This window comes from Peromyscus maniculatus, chromosome 9, assembly GCF_049852395.1.
Source record: "Peromyscus maniculatus bairdii isolate BWxNUB_F1_BW_parent chromosome 9, HU_Pman_BW_mat_3.1, whole genome shotgun sequence".
Lineage (NCBI taxonomy): Eukaryota > Metazoa > Chordata > Mammalia > Rodentia > Cricetidae > Peromyscus > Peromyscus maniculatus.
The window spans coordinates 50,341,763-50,364,887 of record NC_134860.1 but is presented as its reverse complement, the minus strand read 5'-3'; positions in this window follow the sequence as shown (position 1 = coordinate 50,364,887).

Here is a 23,125-nt window from a genome sequence, read left to right as displayed (position 1 = left end):
ATGAGAAATCTTCAATCGATAGCTAAAGAAACACTTGAAAGCCTTAGAAAAACATGAACAAACAACACCCTTAAAGTAATAGATGGGAAGAGATCACCAAATCAGGGATGAAGTTAATTCAAAGCAAGCACTACAATTTGTTAATTAAACCTAAGCTTGGTCTTTGGAAATACTAACAAGCCTAAGTTAACCAATAAGTCATAATACTAAAAATAATAAAATTAGAGATGAAAAGGGAAACATCACAGACACAAAGGAAATTCAGAGAATCAGAAGAATCTAATATAAGCATTTATAGTCCACTAAACTGGAAAATCTAAAAAAAAAATTGGTGAATTTCTAGATGCATATAACTTCCCCAAGTTAAATGAAGATGAAGTAAAAACATTGAAGCACATGTATTGCAACAAATTCAATTACTGGAAGCAGTAATTGAAAATCCCACAACTATTAGGGAACAGTGGAATATGCCTATAGTTGCAGAACTTGTAAAGCAGGGGCAGGTGGATATCTGTGAGTCTGAGGTCAGTCTGGTATACACAGTAGGTTCCAGGAAAGCCATAGCTATGTAATATACTCTGTCTAAAAAAAAGAAAGAAGAAAAATAAAAGTCTTTCAACTAGGAAAAGCTGAGTGTCAGACGAATTTAGCAGAGGGTTTTACCAGAACTTCAAATAACTAACACAGATATTCCTCAGATTATTTCATAAATCAAAAGAGAAGGAACTTTTTCAAATTCATTTTATAAATCCAATATTGCCCTGATATCAAAACCAGAAAAAAGAACTAACAGAAAGAGAAAGGTATAGACCGATTCCCATAATGCAGAGATGAAATAATTCTCAATATAGCACTTGCAAACTGAACTCAAGAGCACTTCAAAAAGATTGCATCAACTGTGATCAAGTAAGATTCATCCTAATAAACATAACTAGATACGTTTCACCCTGAGCAAAATTAAGCTTCAAATATATCAAGAGCCTCAGCATAAGACCTGGTGTCCTGAACTGCTAAAAGAGAAAGTAGGAAATTTGCTTCAACTTCAAAGCACAATTTTAAAAAAGCCATTCTGAACTGGACTCTAGTAGCATGAACATGAAGACCAACAATAAAAAAATCAGTACTCCATCAGACTAAAAAGCTTCTGTACAGCAAAGAACACCATCTCTTGAATGAAAAGAAAGCCTAGAGAATGGGAAACATCTTTACCAGGCATACATGACAGAAAATAGGTGTATATAAAGAACTAAATACCAAGGAAAAAAACTGATTAAAAAATTGGAGATTTGAAATATGCAGAGAGTTTTCAAAAAAGAAATACAAATTTGAGGAAATTTTTTTTTTTTTTGGTTTTTTGAGACAGGGGTTCTCTGTGTATCTTTGGATCCTGTCCTGGAACTCATTCTGTAGTCCAGGCTGGCCTCAAACTCACAAAGATCCACCACCTGCCTCTGCTTCCTGAGTGCTGGGATTAAAGGCATGCACCATCCTGGCCCAGTGAGATAATTTTTAAATGGTCAACATCCTTATCCATCAGGGAAAATTAAAATTAAATAGTTATGCATATATACAATGAAAATTAATATTATTTTAAGAGTTCATTTTATTCCAGTCAGAATGGCTGGAGAAAATGACAACAAACGATGGCATGGGTGTGGAGACAGGGGGATAGTTGCTCACTGTTGGTGATAGTATAAACCAGTGTAGCCACTATGGTTCTACTCTATTAGGTTTCCATAGGGTCCCTCAAATGGCCCTTAATTTTAAATATCCCAACCTATATTTCTTCACCTGCCCCTCCATTCCCTCTCCCTCCTCATCTGACCATCCTGTCCCAGACTCCTTCCTCATCCATCTATAACAATCTATTCTATTCCCCCTTCATGGAGATATGTCCCTCCCCCAGTCCCTTACTCAATTCCTAACGTGTGGTTATACAGATTGTAGCCTACTTATTCTTTGACTCAACAGCTAACATCTATATAAATGAAAACCTACCATATTTGTCTTTCTAGGTCTGGGTTATGTCACTTAGTATGACTTTTTCTAGCTCTCTCCATTTACCTGTGACTTTCCTGATTTCTTTCTGGTACTGAATCCAACTGATACATCTGCAATGCAACCCCTACACCTAAGACTCAAGAGAATCACAGAAGAGGTGGTAGAAAGATTGTAAGAGCCAGAGGACAAGATACCTGTGTCTAACACAGTTTCCCATAAGCATTCTAAGGGAAATGGCCCCATGAATACAAAAATAGGGGTTTCCTGAGCAAAGCCAATATCATGATAACACCAGTCCGCATGGCAACATGGATGGGGAGAGTCCACATGGTTCTACTCCTAGATGAAGACCTACAGATTGTCAAAGCTGATGAGAGAAGTAGAATAGTTTAATAGTTTCCCCCAGAGACAAGCTTTCACTCTGGTTTACCAATCCTGCTATGTTATGTCTGAACACATGTACATATGAACAAAACAAATAGACTCAGTAGGCTACATATACCTCAGATTGACCCAATTTCTCTTTCTGTAAATAACTTTATTTACTTTTTTGGCACAGGCTACTAAGCATTGGCAGCCATCATTACATTTATCCATCATAAAGAAATTTGCAGTAGATATTACCAACAATTACATCAGGAATGAGGAAATCAAGCATGAGAATTATAAAGCAGTCTCCCAAATTCCCCTGAACTAAAAAATTATAAAGCAATCTTCCAAAATCCCCTCAACATATAAGTGGCAGGTTCAACCCAAATCTTTGTTTCTAGAATGTCACTATGCCATTTAAGGAGGGAAGCTTTAAGAACTTTGGCATGTCCAGTGATCACTAAACAGGAAGACACATGGAAATCACACAGCACACAGTAGCTCCAGTATCTCAGACACTTGCTGGGTCTGCTTACCGTGTCCTCCACTCAGCAGGCACTCACTGAGGTTGCAGTGTCTGCCCACAAGACAAAGCCCATGGGGAGTTTTCTGAGATCTTCTTGGCAGTGCATCCTAAGGACAGCTTTTCCAGCTTCTCCCATGTGTCTGTGCTCCATTAAATGTCTTGGTACCCATCGGAAAACCTTGTATTACCTTGGAAGGGTGGAGGCAAAATGGAACATGACAAGAACTCACTGTGCCATGTTTCATACAGTGGCTTCTTCTCTATCACTGACTTGTTCTTAACCCCCCCCCAGGACATATCTGGAATATCTGGAGTATAAAAAGGGGCAGCATATAAATACAAATACACTTAGTAAAGAAAAACACCATACCTTGGGCAACAAGGCTGAGCCCAATATCTTAAGCAATTTTCTGCTCTCCAGCTCAGAACACTCAGGAATCATCTTGGGCACTCTTACATGAATCACAGTCACATCTGACAGCAGTGGATCAAACACCACAACCTTCTTTCTGAATCCTCCCTCCATGATTATGACAAAGTTGTAACTTCAGGTCAGAAAAGACAGCTGCTGCTACCACTGCGTGTTCTCACAATTTAACTCACAAGCACCAGAGGGCAGCCAGGAGCTCAGCTCATATATCAAAATTCTTCAGATCTCTGGTGGCAGAGGTTCAGTAAAAACTACTTCCTTTTGAGTTTCAAAAAGACAAATATTGCATGTTTTTCTCATATACAGGCTCTAGATATTAATGATTATACATACATAGATATGTGGAGGAATACCACTGGACATAGAAATAGAAAGGGAAATGAGAAAGAAAATAGAGCCTAGAAGAGGGCTGAAAAAGGAAAAGAAAGAAAATTATACAGTAACAGAATAAACATGGCATGAAACCAGAAGGGGCATCAAAGGGAGAGCCAAGGAGCAATTAGGAGGGGACAAGGGAAGCAGATGTAGCAGTAATGCTGGTGGTCATCTACGGTTTTACAGAGTATGTTCCCAGGAACAGCTAAAGGACTGGATGTCAGGAAAATACAGAAGATGAGCCTCAGAGGAGGAGGAGGAAGTCAAGCTTCATCCTTTAGGGATGGGGGGGCGTGTTCTAAGGCTGGGAGTTCACTAAACTGATTCTGAGCTGAGTCTTTTGTAGCAATCTGGGTCCTCCTCTTTCCTCTGTTGGTCCTGCTCAGATAGCAACACTCTTAACTTCCAACCCCTTCTGTTCAAGTATCATATAGGAACTAGAAACTTCCATCTCAGGGAGCTGTTTATGCTTTCCCATCCACAAATATGACTCTAACTCTTCTAGAGGTTCATTATATTCAGTACTACTTTTTAAGACTGATAAAATGATTTAAGTTATAAATAAAATTTTTGAAAATAAATACTTCCCTTTTCCACATTTGGAGTAGGCTAGAGCCTAATTTTCAAGGAGGAAAAAGGAAAGTCTTCACAGGCAGTTGCATTTGACTCAAGACTTACAGGAAGTGCAGAACATCGCCATGCTGGGATTTTATGGGACAGTGTTATGGGCAGGCAAGGCAAAGGCTCAGAGTAGAGACTTTGAATTTTATGTTGTGGGATGGATGATCCCTAACAGGCTTGAGGGCCAGATGGTCCAAACAAGTAAAAAAGATACTCTCTGAGAGCCAGCCTGATTATTTTGTTTACTTTGATAACTTTCTCATTTAGTCACTCAGTTTGAGTCTCTTACATTGTTCTTAGGCTTAATTGACTCCCATAGATGGTCATTTATATTCTTTCAAAGGAGAAAACTTAGTCTTTACCTTGTATTTTAGCTGTCCCATTCTCTTTGGTGTCTGCTACTGAGGAGTTATGAGTTTAGGTGGATGTCATAGTGGATGGTTTTCTCATATATTTTGTGTTTATTCATTGTCTTTTGTGTATCTGATGGATGTTTCTTCTAACTTTCTCCTCTGTTTTATCCTGTTTGTCTCATGTGACTTCTCTGGTGATTTTTCTTTACTTGGATCTGTGTTACCTACCCTTTTTAGCAGGGAATGTGCCTGAACTACCAGACATAATGACTCAGCAGAAGTCCCAGGGCTGACTTACAGTAGAAAACACTAGGGCACTTTTCAAAATCCTCAATAGAGTTCAAAGACAGTGTTTGGGTGACAATGCTCTTCTTTTGAGTTAACATTATATCATAAAATGAATAAGGAAAGGAAAAGGAGGAAAGAAGGACTAAAATTAAAATGAGAGAGGAAGCATGTGAGTCACAGTTTTGGACAATAGAGAAATTGTTATAAGACTTGAGTCATAAAAGCTTTGAAAGCAAGATTAAATTATAAGACAGCAACCTAAAAATTTATAAACATAAATATGAATAAATACAATCTTCTGGAAATGACATGAGTATTGCACTTATGAACTCACAAAAGCAGTGTCTACCAGCACAAGATTGGATCTTTAAACATTGTCTTTGGCAGGAGATTCAACGCAATCTGTAGAGCTACATTCTATTGTCTGTTGGTGCTTGCTTGGGGAGGGGAAATCATATTCCTCAGTGGCATATACCGATAAGCAGTTGTCTTTATTCAAGTAACTCCACTGCCCACATCCATGTTCATGGAAGAAACCCTACTAAGGTACAGTGGGCCACAAGAAAAAGATATAAATATGTTAAAAATGAGACTTTTTGGAAGGAAGTTTGAGGGGAGAGGGAGAATAGTCAGAGAGGATAATTAGGAAATACAATCAAAGCAAATAATATGTGTGTGTAAAAGTGCACAATAATAATAAATTTAAAACATTAAAATACCCAGCATCATGAAATAAAAGGCATCGAGGACACAGTCATTGATTCATCGTCTTCAGGATGAGGCAATTTCTCCTTCTGCTTGGGTTGATTTTATATCTTTACATAAGGGAAAGGCTGCTAGTGTCATGAATCCAAACAAGTTACCAGTTGGTCCTTCTGTAAGAGAATTTCTTTTTCTAAGACTACTTTTCTATGATGTGAGGCCCTGTTCTATTTTGGTTTGGATTTTCTATGATAAAACACACACCAAAATGAGTCTGGATTAGAAAAACAATATTTCAGATCATACTTCTACCTCACTGTCCATCATTGAGGGAACCAAGTTAGAACTCAGGGCAGGAATCCAGAGCCAGGAACTGAAGCATAGAAAATGCACTAGGACAGCTGAATTTTCTCTCTGTGGCTCTTAGGGAGACCACGCAGGCAGACACTTCAATGCTGGATGCAGGTGGTGGTAACTAGCAGGAGCAGTTTGTTACAGCTCAGTTGCTTAACTGGTTCTTTGTGGAGAAAGTAAGATCTCAGATACTTTCCCTTTGCTTTATCTCTTTCTCTTAAATGACCTATTGTGGTTTTACCTTGCCTCTATTTCCTCTTATCTCAAAAATCCAACATCTAATCCCACAGCTTACCCAGAAGCTCTATGGTAGTTTTGTAGTCTCAATGTAAACTATCTGGAAACGGGAACTAGAACATTGACTCAGTAGTGAAGAGCACTTGTGTCTCTTGCAGAGGCCCTCCTCTGGCCTCCATGAGCACCAAACATGCACACAGTACACACACATACATGCAGGAAAAACAGTTACACAAACAATATAAAATAAATAATCAAATCTTTGAAAATATATCTGGAAACACATTTCCCAGAATTTCCTTCCCCATGTTGTTCTGTTTGGAGGTTGGACATGGAAAAAGCAACTGCAAAGGAGTTGAGAAACAGGTGGGATATATTTATATACATTTATATTTTTGATATACCTCAGTTGATTCAGGCCCAGGCACATATGATTTCAATGAGGTTCCAACTCAATTTACCATCCATTCTCTACTGCTCACTTCTAGAGCTTTTCTTTATGTTGGGTTAAATCTGTGTGTAGCGTGTTGGCAATGCATGGATCTTTTGAAGTCCCTCAAAATGAAAGGGATTGACTTATGAGCTGGTGTTTTCAAAAGTATGAGTACAATCAGGTGTTGCCCTCATTCTTCTATCCTTCTCTATTCTGGTCTAGCTGACCTTCTGTATCTCAGGCTCAGTACCAGATGCAAAGTCAGTGATGTAGGGACTCCCCAGAAGCAGCAGTTTCATGATGTGAACTCCTCCTAATGTGTCTCTGACAACTTCACTCATGATGGCTCTGCTTCTCTCAGCTTCACAAGGAAATTATGTTCTTTGCTCTTCCAGATGCCTAGTCTGGGCTATGTGCTGTGACCAACTTAGAGAAAATCTAATATTTTAGATTATTGTGGTGTAAGATTCCCAAGTACAGAGAATACTATACATGCTCTCTGTGGTCTATTTTTAGCTAAATACTTTCAAGACAAAGACACTCACTACAACTGTTTCTAAATTTCATAATATGAGGTTTTACTCAGAAACACACTTCTGATGCAGACCACAGATGAAGGAGCCACGGTTGGGAACTTCTTGTCTGGGATGTGCAGGTGTGCTTCTCATCTGGGCTCCCAGAGAGAGGCTGTGCTTAAGGAGCTCCAGTTTTTGTTCAGCTTGTGCTATCATTTCAAACACTGTGAGTGGGTTCCCAGAGCGCACAGTAATACTTCACTGAATCTTCTAGCTGTGAGGCTGAAATGACAAGTCTGATGGACTTGGCTGATTTCTGGAAGACAACAGAGTAGCGGCTGCTCCTCGCAGTGTGAGTAGAAGAAGAAAACTGGCGAATAAGAAAAATCATCTCTCCACTAAGAAGCTGTTTGTACCAAAAAAGATGGTATATGTTTTGACTTGTCTCATATGAACAGTCCAGGGTGACCTCTTCCCCCTCTTGTGTGCTTGCAGTTGACTGGACCTGAGTCACTTTCTGGCCCAAATTGGATCCTGCAGAAAAATCAAAAGAAAGAAAAAAGCTTATTCTGTCATAGTGTGAATAAAACACTGTTGGTATTTGGTACCTTAAGGCCCAAGATAAACCTAACTGAAGACATATTCTGCTTGCTTCTCTCTAATCCCTGTTCCCCAACATGTCCACATAAACTGCTACATGCCTAGAGCAAGGCTTCCTGCATGTACTTAGCTATTCGTGAGACATCCATACCAGAGAAGGCCAAGGCCACCAGCACACACAGCAGGCTTCGGGGAGGCATATGACCCATGTCCCTCTCTGAGTGTGTCTCCTCGGCCTTAGATCAGTGTTGAGTGTCTCAGTGCCTGACACTGCACGTGTACTGACTGTGTTTCCCACATCGCCTCAAGCAGGAAGTGGGGTTTTATATGATCACAGGCCATAAGTTCCTTGTACACAGAGAAACAATATGTCTCACCACAGACTTTTACTTGCTTCCTGTCTTTCTTGGTAGTTAAAAGAGGCAGCACTTAAAAGGGAGAATGGGAAAACCCGTCCCTGCTGAGCATAAAGCTGCTTTGAACTCATGGTTGTTATTAGAGGGATAATTTGGGTGCCCCAAAGTCAGATTCATCATGAGCCATGTGCAGTCTTTAATGCACTTACTGACCATTGTATTATGTTTACTTCTCTACATCTATTTTCTAATAAACCTTACTTTTAAAAAAAATCCTCACAGGTCTATGAATTTCCTTGTGAAACACCTGCATCTGAAATAATCTTTCTCCTTTACTTCTAGGGTCCATAAGTTCAGCAATTAACAGAGTTACTTTTAAATCACATGGTAAAGGACAGTGCATCAGAATGCTAGAAGATACCTGTTGATGGTCTGTAAAACTGTAACATGAATAAAATCATAGTCCTTACAGACTAAAGAGAGGCTCACTGTTCCCCTTGCCTGCTGTAAATAATAAGAACCTATGGATTGATCTCCAGCATCCACTTAAGAATCCAGTTGATGTGGGTGCACCTGCAGTCAGAGCTCTGGGAAACAGAGACAAAGGAATTCTGGGGTCTCACTAACCAGACAGTATAGTGCAATTGGTGAGCTTCAGTGAGAACCTCTACCAGATAAATAAATAAATAAATAAATAAATAAATAAATAAATAAATAAATAAATACAAACAAGTACATGAATAAATAAATGTGGAGAGCAATAGAGGAATGTTAAGAATTGGATTAAACACACACACACACACAGAGGGAGAGAGAGAAACAGACAGACAGACAGACAGAGAGTGGGGGGGGTCATACTAATCTGAAAACTCACTTTTACAAAACCTGATTAGTTTGTAAAAGTCTAATAACAAGTTTTATTCAGACAATGTCCTGTTCTCTCCAAAACAAGAACTCTGCTTATTACAAGTCCTAGAAGCTTCTATACTATTGCCCTGAAGTATTCAGTCTCACTTGTTAAATTCTGGGTATTTTTTTATATACAAAATGGTCTCATGATAATCTTGCCGTGTTTCTCTGTGACTCCCGCCTATTATGTGTACATGATATGTATAACTTGAAAGAACTTAGGAGTATGTTAATGTCACATAAATTGGTGTTTAGATTTTGGGTACTGCTTCATTATCATTTAGTCTGTAGCTCTTTTTTTATTAAGAAAATATTTTATTCATTTTACTTACCAATCAAAGATGCTTCTCTTCCCTCCTCCTGCCCCTCCAACTTCCCCCTCCCAACCAATTCCCCATTCCTTCCTACAAGAATGTAAGGCCTCCCATGGGGAGGTACATTTCGTAGAGGCAGGTCCAAGGCTCTCACACTGTCTCAAGACTACGTGAGGTTTTCCATCATAGGTAGTGGACTCCAAAAAGTCTAGTCTGTAGTTCTTATTATTCACTTGCTTTCATTATTCCAATGGATGAAATGAACCAATAGGCAATCAGAAGAGAAAGTACAAACAAGGTCTCTGGAAGAGCTCCAGGTCTCACTATGAATTTAAATAACCAATCAACATGTATATTGGGGACAAGCTTCTGGTATCTGAGATGTACACCTCTGCCCACCTCACTGCTGAGTGCTGAGAGGCAGCACATGCCCTGGACTGCAGTCTCTGTGGATGAGCAGGAGACCATGGGAGCCACAGCAGCCTGGGGAGCTCAGGATGGCAGGGTTGTGCCCTTCTCTAGTTCTCCACGGAGCAGGTGGATGCTCTCCATGCTGCATGGCCACAGCCTCTGTGGTGAGGCTTTGGAGCACATTGGGTTTGAGTGCTGTGCTGGCCAGTTAGTCTCATGCTAAATGCTGCCTTGTCTTTCCTTGATTTTAATTGGCAAACAATACTTCCTAGTGAAGATAAATCTTAAGGTTGGTGGAGAAGTGACTTGTCAGTTAAAGGCACTTGCTGCTAAGCATAAAGATGAAAGTTCAGAACCTGTTTTAATAACCTGAGCTCCCAGCAAAATTTGTAATTCCAGCCTTGATTGATTAGATACCATCTTCTGGCCTTCGTATGCATACAGGTGTGTGTACCCATGTGTACACACAAGTTTGTGTAGACTCACATGCACGAGCACACACATATGTAAATAAAAGTCAAATCTTTAAAAAATAAAGCCTACCAAGAATACATCAAAACAATCATCCATCACGACCAAGTAAGATTCATCCCAGGGATGCAAGGATGGTTCAACATACAGAAATCAGTCAATGTAATACACCATATAAACAAACTGAAAGAAAAAAAGCCTTTGACAAAATACAACACCCCTTCATGATAAAGGTCTTAGAAAGAATAGGAATACAAGGAACATTTCTAAACATAATAAAAGCAATTTATAGCAAGCCAACAGCAAACATCAAATTAAATGGAGAGAAACTCAAAGCGATACCACTAAATTCAGGAACAAGAAAAGGCTGTCCACTCTCCCCATATTTATTCAATATAGTACTAGAAGTTCTAGCTAGAGCAATAAGAAAACAAAAGGAGATCAAAGGGATACAAATTGGCAAGGAAGAAGTCAAACTTTCACTATTTGCAGATGATATGATAGTATACATAAGTGACCCCAAAAACTCTACCAGGGAACTTCTACAGCTGATAAACTCCTTCAGTAAAGTGGCAGGATACAAGATCAACTCAAAAAAATCAGTAGCCCTCCTATACACAAATGATAAAAGGGCTGAGAAAGAAGTCAGAGAAACATCACCCTTTACAATAGCCACAAATAATATAAAATACCTTGGGATAACACTAACTAAACAAGTGAAAGACCTTTTTGATAAGAACTTTAAATCTCTAAAGAAAGAAATTGAAGAAGATATCAGAAAATGGAAGGATCTCCCATGCTCATGGATAGGTAGGATTAACATAGTAAAAATGGCAATCTTACCAAAAGCAATCTACAGATTCAATGCAATCCCCATCAAAATCCCAACACAATTCTTCACAGACTTGGAAAGAAAAATACTCAACTTTATATGGAAAAACAAAAGACCCAGGATAGCTAAAAGAATCCTATACGATAAAGCAACCCTTGGAGGCATCACCATCCCGGACCTCAAACTCTACTATAGAGCTATAGTAATAAAAACAGCTTGGTACTGGTATAAAAACCGACATACGGACCAATGGAATCGAATTGAAGACCCTGACATTAATCCATGCACATATGAACACCTGGTTTTTGACAAAGGAGCCAAAACTATACAATGGAACAAAGAAAGTATCTTCAACAAATGGTGCTGGCATAACTGGATGTCAATATGTAAAAGATTACAAATAGATCCATATCTGTCACCATGCACAAAACTCAAGTCCAAGTGGATCAAAGACCTAAACATAAATCCAGTTACACTAAACTTAATAGAAAAGAAGATAGGAAGCACTCTTGAATGCATTGGCACTGGAGACCATTTCCTAAATAAAACACCGACAGCACAGACCCTGAGCACAACCATTAATAAATGGGATCTCTCAAAACTGAGAAGCTTTTGCAGGGCAAAAGACACAGTCAATAAGACAAAAAGACACCCAACAGATTGGGAAAAGATCTTCACCAACCCCACATCTGACAGAGGATTGATCTCCACAATATATAAAGAACTCAAGAAACTAGACATCAAAGCACTGAACAGTCCAATTAAAAAATGGGCTAAAGAGCTAAACAGAGAATTCACAAAACAAGAACTACAAATGGCTGAAAGACATTTAAAGAAATGCTCAACATCCTTAATCATCAGAGAAATGCAAATCAAAACGACTCTGAGATACCACCTTACACCTGTTAGAATGGCTAAGATCAAAAACACCAATGACAACCAATGTTGGAGAGGATGTGGAGCAAAGGGAACACTCCTCCACTGTTGGTGGGAATGTAAACTTGTACAACCACTGTGGAAATCAGCATGGCAGTTTCTCAGAAAATTAGGAATCGAACTACCTCAAGACCCAGCCATCCCACTCTTGGGCATATACCCAAAGAATGCTGATACATACCATAAAGATACATGCTCAGCTATGTTCATAGCAGCACTATTTGTAATAGCCAGAACCTGGAAACAACCTAGATGCCCATCAACGGAAGAATGGATGAAAAAAATGTGGTACATATACACAATGGAGTACTACTCAGCAGAGAAAAACAATGAAAGCATGAAATTTGCAGGCAAATGGATGGAACTAGAAAAAATCATCCTGAGTGAGGTAACCCAAACCCAGAAAGACAGTTATGGTATGTACTCACTCATTGGTGGATTCTAGATATAAAATGAACAATCAGACCACAACCCATAGAACCATAGAGGCTATATATATAGCATGGAGGTCCCTAGGACGACTGTGGCATATAATAAATTTCAGTTTTACTCAATTATTGAAAAAAAATAGCCAAATGAATGGAAACACATGAACTATGAACCAAAGGCTGAGGGGCTCCCAGCTGGATCAGGCCCTCTGAATAGGTGAGACAGTTGATTGGCTTGATCAGTTTTGGAGGCATCTAGGCAGTGGGACCAAGTCCTGTGCTCATTCCATGAGTTGGCTGTTTGAAACCAGGAACTTATGCAGGGACACTTGGCTTAGTCTGGGAGGAAGGGACTGGACCTCCCTGGACTGAGTCTACCAAGTTGATCACAGTCCTCAGGGGAGGACTTGTCCTGGAGGAGGTGGGAATGGAGGGTGGGCTGGGGGTAAGGGGAGGGTGTGGGAGGGGGGAGAATAGGGGAACCCATGGCTGATATGTAGAACTGAATAGTATTGTAAAATAAAAAATATATATCAAAAAAAAAAAAAAGAGACATGAAGCTGCACGGTGGTGGTGCATGCCTTTAATCCCAGCACTTGGGAGGCTGAGGCAGGTGGATCTCTGTGAGTTCAAGGACAGCCTGGTCTACAGAGTGAGATCCAGGCTTCAAAGCTACACAGAGAAACCCCGTCTCAAAAGAACCTAAAATAAATAAATAAATAAATAAATAAATAAATAAATAAATAAATAAATAAATAAATAAATAAAAATAAAGCCTAATATTTTAGGAATCAACAAAAGAGATCATTCATTCAGGAAAATGAGGATTAAGTATACTGATAGAATTGGATCTTTGTCACTGGTCTACTGCTGTGAATATACACCATGACCACAGCAACTCTTATAAAGAAACCTTTAATTGGTGTGGCTCACTTACAATTTTAAAGGTTAAGTCCATTATGATCATTGTGGGGAGCAGTGCAGTATGTGGGCTGTAGTGGTATTTGCTCGGCCCATAACCTTGGGCTATGAGGCCCAAAGAAGGCAATGCTTCTTGCCATTGTATATGACCTCTTAAAAGGAAAAGGAGAGGGGTCATGAGGTCCCTTCTCCCTGCTTACTGCTTCCAGGTATGATAGAACTGCAAGGTGGATTCACTCCAGGTCAGAAAAGAGCATGACTTCAGCTGTCTACTCGGTTCTGTATTTGTGAGTGTATTTCCTCAGTTTATATCCTAATAAACTCCATAATACTCCTTTAGCAGACTCCAGTGGATATCTCACAATAGTAGGCAGACATGGTGCTGGCTGCATCTCGATCAGAAGGAAACCTGACAAAGGTCCATGACACTGGGAGTATCTTGAACCACAGAGACCTAAACCCACCCACACAGTGAAACACTTCCTCCAACAAAGCCATGCCACCTAATAGTGCCACTCCCTTTGGGGGACATTTTCTTTCAAACCACTATAATGGTCGAAATAATGATGCGTGGTGAACAATGTCTTGGGGAACTATAAGAGAAGCTCCAGGAAACAAGACACAGGACCTTTTACCTTAAGTGTACTGTGTTACCTGGATTGGTCTTGGACATGATGTTGTACCTCCTGTGCCTGCTGTGGGATGTCTTTCTGTACCCTGTGAATATGTGTTGCTATGATTGGTTAATAAAGACTCTGCTCTGCCCTATGTCGAGTCAAGTTATAGCCAGGCAGGAAATTCAGGAGAGAGACAGGAAGAGGAAGGGCTGAGTCAGGAGCTACCAGTGAGACACAAAGGAAGATGCAAGATGACAAAGCAGAACTGAGAAAAGGTACCAAGCCATGTGGCTAAACATAGATAAGAATTATGGGTGAATTTAAGTGTAAGATCTAGTCAGTAATAAGCCTGAGCCAATGGCCAAGCAGTTATAAATAATACTACACCCCTGAGTGATTATTTTATAAGTGACTGTGGGTCTGCAAGGGACCCAGAGGGACTGGAGAAACGTTCTGACTACATATGCCAAACATTTACATCAATTTATAAGACATGTTTATTACTGTTGAATGTCAGAACATAGCTGTAGAAACCAATCTGGTCAGTGTTCCCTCAATCTGGACACGGCGTTCTACTTTGCTATTGTGCTTTCCCAGATATGATCTATAGTTTGTGCCAGGTTGTTAAAGTTGGCCTGTCCTGAAAAAGTTCAGGGACAGGGCTTCTCTGTTAATATTTAGTATGTGTTTACTGGTACTTATTATTTACATGTTTTCCTAATCTTTTTTTGTTTGTTTTTCACTCAAACATCTTTCTTTGAATCATTGCTGTCTTGGTTACATTCATGTATAAAAGTACACTGTAATAAGTGGCTGTTTGAACCATGCCCTGAAGTACCACCCCTAGTGAGGTAACAGACAGCTGTTACACCTGCCTATGACCTTGACATACATGCCCCTGGGGAGTAGCTGTGGAGGGACCATTAAGACCTGGGATGGATGAATATGCTCTCTCTCTCTCTCTCTTTGCTACCTTGTGGATTTGGATGCTGAGACCTTGGACCAGGCAAATCAGCGTGGATCATAGTTCAACTTTCATGGACCCTATGATAAGTCTCCCTTGGTTGTGAGTTAACCCCCAAATAAATTCCTTTGCTCATTACATAGACTCTGTGGATTGATCCCATTTTCCTGGGGGTTAACTTGCAACTTCTAACATACAACAGCATAGAATATACATTACTGTTCCAAAAGGGAGGAAAGGGAGCACAGTAAGGAAATGCTGGACCAAAGCAAGACTGAAAACCAGCTGAGCAAAGTCCAAAATCTGCATTTCTCTGATAGTACCAGGAGGACTAGGTGGTTTAAAACAAATGGACTTCTTATTTCTAAAGTTTTCACTAGATTTAAAATATCATATGACTGAAAATAGGGACTTGAAAACTGAAAAAGTTAAACAGGATGTGGAAGAAGTCCTGTGTATTTTCTGAGTGCCTAACCACCTACTATATGGGAGTGCTCAGGTGTCTTTCATGACACACACTGTTCTATCTTCATTCTTGTCTCAGCACTCAAGAACAGAAAACTGAAGCCTACCGAAGATACCTGCGAGTCTAGGCAGGATGATGAAGGAAGGGTGTGGACACTGCTTCCTGATGCAGTCAGAGAAGATCCTGATGGAGAAGACTGAGCTGCCTTCAAACCATGAGTAGATTTCCCAGTCGAAAGGATATATAACATAATTCTAGGCACAGGTCATATCAGGGTGACTGAAGATCTGACCAAGTGTGGGTGACAACCTTAGAAATGTACATTAGAGAAAGTGATGTGGCCCCAGCCATGAAGGATAGCGTGTATCTTCATAGTGTTCTCTTGCAAATTCCTATTTGTCCTCACTATGAACCCTGGATATTCACGTATAATATAGGTAAAAGGCTAGACAGATGCATGTTTTCTTCTCTAGTTAAACTTAAGGACGGAGGAGATAATGGTATTGTTGTTTTAAATAATCATCTCTAGCTTATTGAGCAGTGTGTGGAAGAGCCACAACCTTCACCTGCTCTGAAGCAGCACTGCACCTCTGTGGACAAATAAGGTCTTCACTCAACAGTGTCCTGAGCTTAGAAGACCATGCCTTGAAGAAAGAAATGTATTGAATCTTCCTCTGGAGCCAATATTTTTGACATGGAATGTGAATGTGTCTTTGTTGAGGTCAGCTATAGCCTAGTTTCTCTCTTCCCCTTCCAGACTTTTCTCCATGTGTCCCCATAGTTCCCTATCTTTCTATTGAGCCAAAACTACCTCATTCTGGAGAATGAGAGAAGCCAGTCATAAGACAAAAGGAGATGACAATGATTGTTATTTACAATAAAGCTTATAAAATAAGCAAATATTTGGATTTCATGTTAAATTTATTGACCCCTTATACAGAGTAATTGTATACACGGTGATTATTAAATCAGAAACTTTAGTTTTCTTTCACTCATTTTTTATCATTTTTTATTTTTGAGATTATAATATAATCATGTCAATCCCTCCCTCCAAAACTTCCTGTGTTCCATCCTTGCTCTCTTCCAACTTTATGGATTTTTCTTTCATTAATCATTGTTACACATATGTATATAATCATATTTATTCCAAAACACATAAATACAATATACTCATATAAGTCCTCAATTTGTTCTAAGATGGATATTTATGATTCAGGAGGAAGAATATATTGAAAATTTAAAGACCCAAATCTTTAACCTACATAGCCAAAACCTTACCAGATGTTAAAACTCTTTCTATACAGAAAACGGATATTAAATCAAGCAGATATTCTATGGTGAAAATTTGATGTCTCATGATAGGGAAGAGCCACACCCACCCCGCTGAAGGTTTGTGTACTGGCTGCAGGTGTGTGGGGAGCACTGTGCACTCATAGCACAGAAATAAGTGCCTGAGTCTGTGGTCTGAGAGGAGGAAATGTACAGAGAGCTGCGACGTTCCTGGGTGACTGTCGTAGACATCAGTCTTCCACTCTTCTTTGTTCCAGAAGGATTGTAAAACAGGCTCTTCAGATGTCCCCCAGGACTTTGGTGAAACCACTGCACACTGGTCAAAACTGTGGAAAAATTGCACTGCAGCTCTGCACGCTCTCCCTCCTGCAGAACCAAGGACACAGGACTCTGCTCCACTTGTTGACCTTTCACCCCTGGGTAGAAACAGAGAAAGAGACACAGATAGGGTCACTGAGCATCCACAGAACCCTGAACACACCCCATGTCCTCTGAGAAGGTGGGAGCTCTGCAGGACTCCTGAGCTGCTTCCCCACCCCTCCATGTGCTGACAGAATCCTCTCTGTCCCTGAATGTGGACAGCCAGACTCACAGCAAACCTGGGTGCACAGCAGCCCCAGCAGAGAGCACAGCAGCCTCTTCATGGTGCTTGTGTGGCTGCTGGAGACAGAAGCAAGGAACCAAGCCCTGGGCTGTGGTGTCAGGATGGCTGTTGAATGTCCCTCCTCCTGCAACCAGTCAGCCCCACCCAGGAACCCTGCCAGGCCAGACACTGCAGAGTTCCCTCCCAGCCTTCTGAGCCTGAAGCTCCTCCCAAACCAGACCTGCCTGAGAGTCTGGGTGGAACACAGTAGGGGGCAGGGCATTTTGAGATAACTCTGGGGTTGTGTGGGGTTAGGGATCCAGGAAGCAGGAGAGGACCCTCCCAAGCAGAAAAAGCCTCAGCCACACACAGAGCCAAGCACACTCAGAGAAGCAACAGCTAAAGGTTTAACTCAGGAAACAGATGCATGTTCTGACTAAAGACCCTTTATTGAGGCCTGAGAAATGGCTTAGCAGATAAAGGTCCTTGTCCTTCCAAGAGGCCTTAGTTCCTTCCCCATCATCTACTTTAGGTGGCTCACAGCTGTCTGTAGCTCCAGCTCCTGGGACCTGACAATCTCTTCTGTCCTCCTGAGAACCTGTACAAAGGTACCATACATTTTACATAGACCCACTCTCATACACATTGAAAAATAAGAAGAATCATCACCCATGAAATAATTTAAGTAAAATCACTGCAGTAGCAAAACAAACAGCATCATAACGATAGAGTAAGTATAGATGCAATGGTTTAATAGTTTTAGAACCATTTTAAAAATTGGGATACTCCTGCACCAGTAAAGGTTTGTTCCAAATATTGTTTTAAATATTACTGTTGGGAATCTCTGCTCAGGCTCCATTCCTCCAATTCCAGACCCTGCCCCTCAGAAAGCCCACCAAGGGTGGGCTCCTCTCCTAGAGATGCTCAAGACCACATTTACAGGGTACTTACGACATGGTCTCTAGACCTGCAATGTGATTTCTCTCCTGCTTCCTTTCCAAGAGTCACCCAGGAGTTGCTTTGCTCACATTAAACCTGTCTTATTAACTTGGCCTGATATGATTTATTGCATCACTGGAGAAACCAATATGTACCAATATCAGGGTACAGAAAACTTTCAATGACAGCATAAGAAGGAAATGCAATGGGGAAAACCAATATAGGAGTCCTGTGTTCCAGAGCGGCAGGGGCAGCAGCGGTGATGTGCTACTGCACATGGTGACTGCTTGGAACAATGCACTTGAGTTCATAACAGTAGAGGAATGCATTTCAAAGTTTTCACTACAAAGACAACTGCTTGAGAAATGAGACTAAAAATGAAACATGAACAGCGTGAAGACTGGGAGAGGTAGGCAGAGGTTGCTCTGAACTTAAGGAGTTTTAGATACCTTTTACATACCATCAGGACATGTACATAATGTATTCAGATCATATCCATCACTACCACCCTGCTTCCTCTACAACTCCTCTCATAACCCATTAAATTCCCCTTCCCTGCAAAGAAGAAAGAGCTTAGGAGAAAGCCATAGGGTAGTAGAACACAGGTAATGTAATGTCAAAAGGGACAGGAGAGGCTCTAAGCAGAGAGAGGCATGGCAGGGTAGGGGGAAAAGGAAGGTTTCTGTGAATTTATTCTAATCTGTGAAAACACCACTTACCTTTTAGAAAGGAGCGTCCTCTAGAGGCCCATTTGAGAACTAACAAGTTCACAGCTGCAGTAGACTTCCTCCTGTCTTTGTTGACTTCTGAGTGTGAATCCAAGGCTTTCATCATGCACAAAGGAAGCTCGATGCTTTCTAAGTAGAAACTCACGAGTTTTTAGAAAAGAAGAATATAAAGTTATGAACTGAAATGGGAGAATAAGATATTTTAGAGTGAGAAAATCACAGCATCTTTACACATTTCAAAACAAGTAGCAGGGACATAGAAATCAGAACACTGCATAGTTACCATATTTCTACACAATGCCATCAAAATGCCCAAGAAAAGGATGTGAGAAGCAACAGCTAAAGGTGTTGTTTTGAGTTTTTTTATTGTTAATTTTTTCTTATTTTACATAACATTCCCCCCCCCTCCTCTCCTCCACCCATGTCCTTTCTACTGCCCCCACCCCCATCTGCTCCTCAGAAAGGAAAAACTTCCCATGGGAGTCAACAAAGCAGGGCCTATCAATTTGAGGCAGGACCAAGTCCTCCCCACTGCATGAGCTAGGCCTCCCACCACAGGGAATAGGTTAGAAAAAGCCAGCTCATGTATCAAGGTCAGGTCCTGGTCCCACTGCTAGGGGCCCATCAAACAGAACAAGCTACAGAACTATCATCCACATGTAGAGGGCCTAGGTAGGTCCCATGCAGGCTCCCTAGCTGTTGGTCTAGAGTCTATGAGCTCCCAACTGTGTTTGTGGGTTTTCCTGTCATGACCTTTAACCCCTCGCTTATATAACCCCTCCCCCTCTGTCTCTTCAACTAGACTCCCCAAGCTCAGCCCAGTACAGCTAAAGGTTTAATTTAGGAAACAGGTATGTGTTCTGACTAAAGACCCTTTACTGGGGCCTGAGAGATGGCTCAGCAGATAAGGGTCCTTGTCCTTCAAGGAGGCCTTAGTTCTCTCCCCAGCATCCACATGGGTGGCTCAAAGCTGCCTGTAACTTCAGCTCCAGGGGACCTGATATTCTCTTCTGTCCTCCTCAGAACCTGTACACAAATACCACACATTTACACAGAACCACTCACAGACTCATTAAAAAAAAATAACAAGAACCTTCACACATGAAATAATTTAAGGAAAATCATCACAGTAGAAAAAGAAAAGAAACAGGAACATAACAATAGAGTGAGTATAATGTAATGACTTCAAAGTTTTGGAATGCATTTAAAAAATTGGGATACTCCTGCTCCAATAAAAGTTTGTTCTAAATGTTTATTAAAAATATGACCACATAAGAAGGAAGTGGACTGGGGAAAGCTAATGTAGGAGTTCTGCATCCAGAGTGAAATAGAAAGCAGCACTGGTGTGCCATTGTGTGTGGTGAAGGCAGGAAACAATGCACTATGAGTACATAACAATAGAGAACATGCAGTTTAAAGACGTCACCAAAAAGTTGACTGCTTGAGAAATGAGACTAGTAATAAAAAGCAAACTTAGAACCTTTTCAAAAACAACTTACATCCATCTGACCTTACCTCATCTCAACCCATCACTGTCTCAAATAGTATTAGAGCTAGGAACGTCCCCCAATGTTGTATGATATTTTGGGTGAAATTTTGACGGAGGTAAAAAATGGTGTCGCAGAAAACTGTGCTGTTTCACTCTGAACAGGACCCTCCTTTCGGGTGAGCTCCCCACACAGCACTGATGCAGGAGGATGCAGAGTCCAGGTGGTGCCTCAGCCTGAATGCTGCAATTGTGCGTTTGTAGCAGCTGTTCTGAGGCTGAGGGGCAGTTCCTCATCTCTTGTCCCTCGGGGTCATAATTCTACTGAAAGAGAACTCAGATCTTTTCTTTGCAAAAGGAGAAACAAGTAGATGCAACTAAGATCTGTCCCATAGGAGTGAAGCATTTCCCAAGATTCCACTTTCTCTGTGTGTTGCCTTCCTGGAACATGCCAACTCCCTGAACAAGTCTGAAGCTGGATCTGATCTCTTATCTGCAAGTCTCCAATCATTTGTGTCCAGCTCTGCACTTGTGACTCAGGGCACATCACCATCCAGCTCCCTCAATCCCATCGTCAGGGGATCTATAGGTGACATGTCTTTTCACCTTTCCCACAGTAAGTTTGAAAGCCTTCCATGCCTGAGAAAGGCTGGCTTCCTGGTGCGAGCTTCAGGAGGCAATGAAGACCCAGATTAGTGTGTTGCACATGTGGGAAAGGACCCTGAGGGACAATGTTCACATTGATGAACTCCAAGTCAAATTCAACAAATATCAATCTAATTCAAGACTTAGTCGTCGTCGTCGTCTTCGTCGTCGTCGTCCCCCCTTCCCCCCGTGCAGTCCCTTTGCCTTTCTTATAAAGTACAACATAATTCCTAAGTGTCACATGCCATATTCTAGGTCCTGCCCACAGGAGGAGACTATGCCATAAATGAACACCAGGGGGCAGGAGTTATGAGCATAGCCTTCCAGTGCCACTACCACAATTCTCATTTCTCTCTGTCTCTGTCTCTGTCTCTGTCTCTGTCTCTGTCTCTGTCTCCCTCTCTCTCTCTCTCTCTCTCTCTCTCTCTCTCTCTCTCTCTTTCCCTCTCCACCTCCTTCTGTGTGGTATGTATATGTGTTAATGTTTGTATGTGAGAGAAAGAGTGTGTTTGTGGTGTCAGTCAATATGAAGTCATTGAGAATCAAATAGGTACCATTCAATGAGGCATTTTTGCACAAAACGAAGAACACAAAGGATTCAATCTTATTTAGAGAGATCAGAGTGCACTGTGTGGTACAGCAAACAGTGAGGGCAGAAATTAATATTGGAAGCAGAATTATAAACAGTAATTTAGGGAGGGGAGATACAGATTCCAACACCAGAAACTGTCTGGAAATAAACCAACGTGACTTTGAGTTAAGGAGTCAAGAAGCAAATAAACATAATGTTGAACACCACTAGCCAAAGGCTGTGGAATCTTGATGGCAGCACCTGTGTGTATAATGAATAACAGTGGGTTATACTAATAAGTCCAACCCAGCATTTATCCCAGCCAGATCTAAGATATGATTTTGGCCATTTTATCTTCACCTGGCAAATGAAAAGTGTAATTGAGGGGGATCCTGGAAATAACTCTTAAACATGTTTTACCTTTGAACACAATTTAAAACTCTGGACCATGTGATCATTCACTGGGGTCTCCTTAGACCTTGAGTCTGTCTGTGTAAGGGACTGTGGAGCACGTGCTTCATTATCCCCTCATTAAATATTCTTCCAATATGAATAATTTATCACCTACATGTTCTACAAAGAATATCTTAATAATTTATCACATTAATACTCATATTATGGTCTTTTACATGCATAAATCTAGCTTTGGAGAATTTAGGTGAGTTTACTAAATAACACAATCTCAGTTATTGATCAGGGAGGCCACAGAGGTATACAAAACAACACTGGATATTGTCATAATTCTTGGCTGCCCACTATCACTAGATAGTGAGATCCAATGTTTAAAGCCACCACATTCTACATGACATAGAGAAACCAACCTTGAACTGACTGGGGAAGTCCACCCTGCTAGCTTGAATTCATAGCACTGGAAGGTCCATTGCAGGCTGCTAGCAAAGAAAGTATAGCAGTAGTATTAACCAGAGCTGGACACTGCATGCTACATTACTGAACTTCCAGTAATATGTGCTCAGGGGTGCAGCAGTGGCCTGACTGGTATAGAATAGCAATGCTTTCTGATTGGATTAGAAGTCTTCTCAACATGAGAGAATTCATGCCTAATACTACAACGTGGCCAAAAATCCCATGGTTCAGGAGGCCTTAAGCACTAGGGGAACTACTATTGATATTTTGCTAAATAATCATGTCAAACTGCCTTGTAAGTCTGTGTTTACTCACAGATTATAGTTACAGGCTCAAATTTGGTTGGATCATGTGTTTCAGGAAGTTTCTGTAACAGATTTTTCCATACTGATTTGTTCAAAATGCCTTTAGTGTTTGTTATTCCTCCCTACATTTCTTCCTCCACCTATTTACCTGAAAATTTCATAATTTCATTTAACAGTTGAGTAATAACCCACTCTGTAAATGTACCATATTTTCACAATTCACCCATCAGTTAATGGACATCTAAAGTGTTTCCAGTTTCTAGTGATTATAAATAGAGCAGCAAT